The sequence below is a fragment of the Austrofundulus limnaeus genome, unplaced genomic scaffold, assembly GCF_001266775.1.
Source record: "Austrofundulus limnaeus strain Quisiro unplaced genomic scaffold, Austrofundulus_limnaeus-1.0 Scaffold70, whole genome shotgun sequence".
Classification (NCBI taxonomy): domain Eukaryota; kingdom Metazoa; phylum Chordata; class Actinopteri; order Cyprinodontiformes; family Rivulidae; genus Austrofundulus; species Austrofundulus limnaeus.
Genome location: NW_013952472.1, coordinates 1,045,099 through 1,052,893, shown reverse-complemented (window position 1 = coordinate 1,052,893; position 7,795 = coordinate 1,045,099).

The window sequence follows — 7,795 nt, the reverse complement described above, 5'->3', positions numbered from 1 at the left end:
ATTTAATGCATAATTATAAAATTACTAGAAAAATCCATTTTAGGGTTGAAAGATTTCAAACTTCAAAAACTAATGTGAAAATACAGAATGGTCATTTTCAGTGTGAACATATTTGGAAAAATGTTGGTAAAGTATACAGTTATTATTAGTATTGTTTAATTTTACACATAATTATGAAATTACTAGAAAAATCCATTATAGGTTTGACAGAAACATCCGAACACCTAACGGAAAATGCACTGGTAACTTTCTGTCAAGACATCATTCATTTTCCACTGTCATTTTTCTTACTGCACAGTAAAATGACAGAGGACGAAATGGTTGTTTCACTTTCCAATGATGTGTATTGCTTCCCATTGTGGAAAGGACGCATCATGATTCTCAGCGACTCTTTCTCAGGGTTCTCAGGTGTCGGTGTATTAAGCAAAGATTGATGTGCTCCATCTTCCACTCGCAGTCTTCTTCGTCTGTTTCACCCTACTGAGCTAATCCAAGCTGGCCAAATCCCTCTGCCGTTCAGGCCTACATCGGAGCTGTCCTGCTGGGTGCAATATGCCACCCGCTTCCCCAGCAACGCCAGCCCTGTAGGGCATCAAGCCCAACCGTGGCGATCTCTCAGTAAACAGACAAAGATGTATGATTCATCTAAGTCTGTCAGAGCAGGTAGTCTGGTGACAATAATGAGTTGTTGAATCACAGCAAAGACTTATTTGCTACATGGAATCATTCTGGTAACACAAGCATCTTTGTGCAAGCATGTGTATATAATACATCTATCTGCCATATGCACTTCAACATACAGTAAATTGTACTTACTTTCCAAAACTAAATTCCCTGCAATAAAAGCACAGCAGTGTTAATTAATTGCTATCCTTTTCTTCATAATCCGCACTTCCACATACACCTCAGAAGATATCAGATGAATTAGGTCTGGAGATTTCCAGAGTTTAACTTTTCTCATATTTGAACCAAACAAAAAATTCCTTGTGATGTACTTGCAACCCATCCAAGGTGTGCCCCGCCCCTCACACTGTGACTGCTGGATATGGGGACCAGTGACCCTCATGATCCTGAAAGGAAGAAGCAGGGATGGATGGATGGATGGATGGATGGATGGATGGATGGATGGATAGATGGAAGGACAGATGGGTGATGGATGGATGGATGGACAAAATAATGGATGGATGGATGGATGGATGGATAGATGGAGGATATTCTCTGCATGAGGTTTGTTTTTACTGCAGGGAATTCTCTGTTTCATTTGGTACAACCTGGTAGAGCACAAAATGCAGGACGTGGCATTCATCTAATCTTCTGCTTTATACTGTATTTCTATTTCAGACACAGTATTACAGAGCCTTTGCTCTGGGGAACCATTGGACTGAAGCCAACCTAATGTCCAATTTGACTAATTCGGATATTTGCATTCTTATATGAGAAATATATTTTTAAACTTTTAGTTTAAAAATTATAAAAACTGAACATCCTACAGCATTTTTACGGTCTTTATTTTACAGTTAAAGTATATGTTTATCATATAAAGTCTAATGTTAACAACTAATTGAGGATCCCTTTAAGAATCAGTGTTAAACAGAAGAAAATTCCCTACACTCACATTAAGACAAGCTGGGCATTGTCTGAAAAAGACCAGAGCTGCAGTGCTTATGCAAAAATGGCTTTTGTCAGCATGAAGAGATTGGAATTTCATCCTCTTGTGCAATCATTGTGACATACTACTGAGTAGACTGTAGAAAATCAAATAAAGTTGATGCATCAGTAGAAGGGACAAGTCAATTCATTCATCAGCCAAATTATACCCCCATTTTCAACACAGAAGTTGCCATTTTGTACTCACAGGTTGACACTTTGTACCAATTGGGTAGAAGGTGGGTACCATTTCAATTCATTTACGCATCATGTCCCTGCATGCCTAAAACTATGCATGCATTGCTCAGGTTCTGACAACTTTGCATGCACTTTTCATTATAGCTCTACAAGACATTGCTGCACTCAATGAAGTTGTGCATTATTTTATAACTATAGAAAGTGTGTATAATACATACATACATATAAAAACATGTTCACAACAAAGTGATAAGCCTGACATTTTCAAAAACAGTCCAACAAATCATCTACATTGGAGTAACCACTCAGTCACTGCATTCATTTTGCACCTTCCTGACAATGACTATTCACAGTGCAAGTGTACTAAAGCAGCTGCTGCTTGTATGAAATACGGAAAAAAGAAAAAAAAACGTGCTTGTGGTTTAAAACAAACAGCAATGATAAATGTTGCAACAGACACATGAGCAGTATCAATAGAAAATAATTATGTCCAAAAAATTGTTGACCATTTCACTGAACTCCAAGTCAGAACTACACAGCATTCTGGGGGATGTAGGCAGAAGAAAGGCTTTAGCTGCTCGACCTCTCATGGCCCAGCTAAGAAAGGTTTGTGGAATCAACTAACTCATTCACTCTTTGGTAAACTAGCAACAACCAGTTGAGTAACAAGCACAGTAGCACTTTCATGTTTCACTGAAAACTAAAAAAGAACAACATGGAGTGAAAGGAGAGGGAAAAACAATGGAAAGGTCATGACACCAGTTTAGCACTGTTAATTGACTTTTTTTCTCTTTGTCTTTATTTCAGATAGGTAAAACAAACAACGAATCCAGAATTGTTGATATTGACAGAAACAAAACACTTATACCATAACACAGCCTCAGATACCTATGCCTGACCAAAGTTAGGCTGCCAAAACAGTGACAAGGTGGAAAAAAAACAGACAAAAGAAGATACAAAGCAGGTGCAATGAGGGTATGTCCTGGGTACCATGTGGGTGAAGGTGGTTGATCCATGGCAGTCAGATTCTTTTCATTCCCAAAAAGATGTAGGTATAAACTGGCAAAAGCGCAAAGGTACAATTTGGCAGTGGAACACACTGACCAGGAGTCATTTGAAGAACATGCTGTTCTCTTAACTAATTGGCAACTCTGTGCTAGAACAGCACTATGTAAAAAAAAAAAGGCTGAAGCAAATTTATTTCAGCTTTTATTTCCTTTTTATTATGCTTGTCCCTGCTTTTATCTAATCTCTGTCATGAGCAATGTTTCTGTGCCCACACTTAAGTCTAAGAAGCTGTCTTCATCTTTATCTTTATTTTTATCTTTGGCTATCATTCAGCTGGACATGTTGCGGTGTTTAGCCTGGCAAACAAAACCCATTATCTGCCTCCAGCCATCCTTTCACACTGTTTAGAAAAAAAAGGAAAAAAAGAGCGACACTCTGCCTTATGCACCGGTGACATTGTTCGCCACTTTTGTCTTCTTTCAGCCAATTACGTTAGAGAGATTTGGGGTGTCTGCCCTGAGCCTACACTGTCCTCTGTTGGCATTTAAAATCAATATATGCTGGACCTTATTAGCCACTCTGAGAGATGCAATATAGGTAAGATCACATCTGTAATGACCTCTCTATCTTTAAAAGTCCACACTGCTAAATTTAAAGTCCTAAGAAAAAATAAAATGAAACAGAAAAAGGTCACAGAAATCACTGTTCTCATTGCAGGTGTTCATAAGAACATGAAGAGGAGAGGGAGAAAACAAATCTTGGCATCTTCACACTTCTTTAGCCAGTCATTATTTGTTCATAGGAGACCCTCGAGCAACACACAAATCTTTGAGCAGACTTCATGTAAAATAAACACCTCAAAGTTTTTATTTTATTTGGTATTAAAATAGAACAAATACCTATACTGATCATTGATATTAATATTGACCTTACAGAGGAACACAATTCCATCAAGAAAATTGTTTACATCGTTAAAATACTTCTGTTTATAAAAAAAAATCCTCCTTTACAATAGTAACATCAAAATGAGACTGTAGGAATAGAAGTGGCAGATGGACTGAGAGTCTAACGTTACGCTGCCAGCTCTGTCACGCACAGAAGTGTGGAGATGTAAGATGTACTTTGAGCTACATTCAGGCTTTGTCCCCCGAGTGTAAATAGTTGGAAAAAGTCATAAATCAAAGTAAAACAAAGCACCAGCTGCCCAACCATATGATAGGTATGTGATATACAAGGGCTCTTTAGATTCACACTGCTATGAGCGCAAATGTTTGGACATAATTTAAACCATTAGGGCCCAACTCACCTGATTTATCTTTTAATTAAATAGCTCTGCTATTATTGTCATTTTTCCTCTCATTTCCCCACCGTGGTATTTCTATATTTAATTTACTTACAATTCTCACTGCGGATGTGCCATCCTCCAATTAAGACAACAATAAATAAATAAATAATTAAATAAATAAATAAATAAATAAATAAATAAATATGTTCATTAAATTGTTACATGCTGAATTATTTACACTTATTAAAAAACACAAAACTGAAAAAAAAAACTTTGTTATGCAAACAAAGTAATTAATTTATTTCTTACCATCAGGTATGTACACTCATGGGGTTAATGCAATTATCTTTCATCAAATAACTACGTCTCCCAGCAGTTCATAAAGAACTTATTTGGAACAAATGAGGACGGGAACTGATTCAGACAAATTTGGTGTGCTCCTTTGTAAGGACTATTTAACACAAAGTTGATTTAATTTAATAATCACACTGTTATTTGAATGCCATCGACATATATTATAGAAATTAACACTGAAACTGTTACAAACTATGTACACAGCATGTAACAGTTGTAAACAGTTATGTGGAAATAATACAACATGATTTAAGAAGTGCTAGAATGGCCACTTGTTTTGCTGTTACCACGTTTTTGTTGGCATGATTTTATTTACTCCTACTAACAGAAATTAACAAATCATTAGGAGGATAAGTTTTGAAATGATTGCATGAAACACACATGGTCATTGTTTAGCTCAAATGTAAAACTGTTTTGCTAATGAGTAATCTCAGTCTTCTTTATGGTGATCCGGTGTCCTTTTTTTGTTCCGTATTGCACATACTTTTTCCCTTGTCCACAATGACACAAATTTTGACTGATTTTTTTTTCTTAATGCTTCAGAATTTGTTTTCTCTCTATTCTTTGAGATCAACTCTAATATTATGAATCTTAAAGAAAGCAGGGGAAGAGTCTAACTTCACACACCTGCATCACACAAAGATTATTTGGTCACCATCTTTGCTCTAGTTTTGCCAAATGGCAGAATTTTGAAACAAACAAACAAACAAACAAAAACCTGTTAAAACAGTGTTAATTCTTTCAGTTTTCACTGAAATATACTGAAAACAACCAAAAAAAATCTGTTACAGATGTTTCATTTCTTTTAGAAATGAAACAACCCAATATATTCAGACTTCCCACATTGTGCAGCACGCTGTGGTACTAACCTGAGTATGTTTTAAGACATCGGCTGTGTCTCAATTCATGGGCTGCATCCTTATGAGTATGTGGGCTACATCCTCTCAGTCTGGGTAGGCTGCACAAAACTGCTGTGAAATGAGACGGTCTAGCCTTCGCTTGATGTCAGCTTGATGTATGTTTGCGTGACCACACGTTGTGTTGGGTTGTGTACTCACACATATTTTCACTGGAATAATAACTTCAAAATTAAAATGTTACACGTAAATAAATAAAAATATAATAATTTGGTTTTAGTTCCAATAGCAGTACTTGTAGCTGTATTTTATTTAACATCTCATTGCAGCAATTTCATCAGCTAAGTGGCTAAACTTACATTTAAAAACTAATTCTTCGGTTCGTGATGAATTTCCAAATTACTCCGACTTGGAAAAAAAAACTTAATTGTTTTCATTTCTCTGTTTAGTTGTTGGCACATTGAATCCTGGGATATCCTCGGCCGGGAAGGATACTCTGGTGCATCTTTGGTTTTTGAGATTTTGTGGGCCGCATTCCTCGGATGCTTGAGGAGGAGCCTTCGATTTGGGACAGCGCTCGGTGCAGGGCAGTGACGTATGCGACCAACAAATATTCGATGTTCAGCTTTTTGATTTGTTTGTTGAACAATGCAATTAATGTTGTGTTATTTTTATTTTTGTTTTTTTTCTTTCTTTTCTCCTCTTCCCTTCTTCTGTATATGCATTTGTGTGCAAGTGGAAATATGTGTGAACTTGGAACTGCTGAACTGAATTGCCCTTGAGGATAAATAAAGTTGTCTGAATCTGAATCTGAAAAATACGCACTCATGAGGATACAGCCCATAAATTGAGACACAGCCATTACATTCTGATAAAGTTCTACATTACACCACACAAACATGCTGGAACTGTCTTCTTTGTCAGTAATGTCATTAAAACGAGAAAATAGTGTTTAGGGAAATAGTCACAAAGCCTATAATGGCTATGATGGTCAGTTACTGGTTCATAAATGAAGCTTAGTGGACATTTTTTAAAAGCTAAGCTTTGCCAACTTTCCTGGCTGAAAGTGCTTCTTTGTAAAGAACAAAAAAAAAGGTTTCAAGTAGGTTCCTAAAGCACTTTAAAGGAGGCTTTTCAAACCAGGAATTCTATAAAAAGCTTGAAGCAGCAGCTGCACTGTATGTTGGTAACAAAGGTGCAGCCTTTTTAGCTCAAAACCTGTTTTATGATTCTTTAACTTGTGCTAACCACTTCTAAGAGACAAAGAGAAAGAACTGACAGATGTGAGAAAAGAAAGTGTTAGCAATTCTGCAATGGAATGAAGATGTTAGACTAGAGAAATAGGTAAAAAGGAAAAGTTAAGAAAAGTGTTGTAAGCTGTGAGCTGACAGGTAAATTAGCACGTGTGGCTAATGGGGCTCAACGCAGCCTGGCCCTCGAAGGCAACCCATCACTCTGGCAAACAGGCAGCTTGTTGACCCAGCCATTGCCTCTCACAATTTTTTTCTTAGTTTTAGCATTTAATCGCACCAACAAACACCCTCCCACTGGTGCACTCACTGACATACTAACAACAAACCACAAACCCATACACTGAGCTGTAATGCGTGGGCACATAGGATAAGTAAATCTAATGGTGTTCACAAGAAATTGGAGACAGGTCCTGCAATATTCAAAAAGGGTTTTAAGATACAGCAATTCTAAGTCATTTTTAACAAGCTCTTTATGCTGGATTGAGATGCTGAGAAAAATCACGTCTCCCAAATCTGGTGTCATGTTGTTTACAATCTGCCCATCAAGGCGAGGGACAACTCTCTCCCATGCTGCACAACTTTTTGCTGCACCCTTTTGCACAGAGCAGAAATCAATTGCCAGATTGTTGTCGTGTGAATCGCTCTAACATTTTTTTTTCTTTTTTACTTCCAAACACTTTGCTGTGTATACCCTCGATGCCATCTTTAAGTCATAAATCAAAACCTTTGCAAAGTGATAGGAGAGAGAATGCATGTCTGCAGGCACATGTGTGTGCATGTGTCTCTTGAGTGGTGAGTGTGCGGGCGCATAAACGTCTGCAGATCTGTAAAGACGAGACCACAGCTGGGTATTACCGTACATCAACGCGCCTGTCTTCTCGTGGCGGGCGTCTGAATGTTTCATCTAATCATTAAATGCTGACAGGCTTCACAGAGAAGCTCAAGCAATCACTGTTAGAGGAAAACAGGGCCTGACTTCATTAGATCTGTTAGCGCTAAGCTGCTTTAGCCGCACTCATGACTGGTTTAGCCTGCGTCGTGATAAATGGGAGGGGAAAGGAGAAGAAAGAGTGGGCAGATGGAAAGAGAGGTGAACTAAAAGAAAGAGCAAGGACAGAAATGTTTAAAGAGGAGGCAAAGGTGCTGAAGTCAGGAGCAGAGGATGAGTTACAGAGAAATGGGCCGAGTGGGGG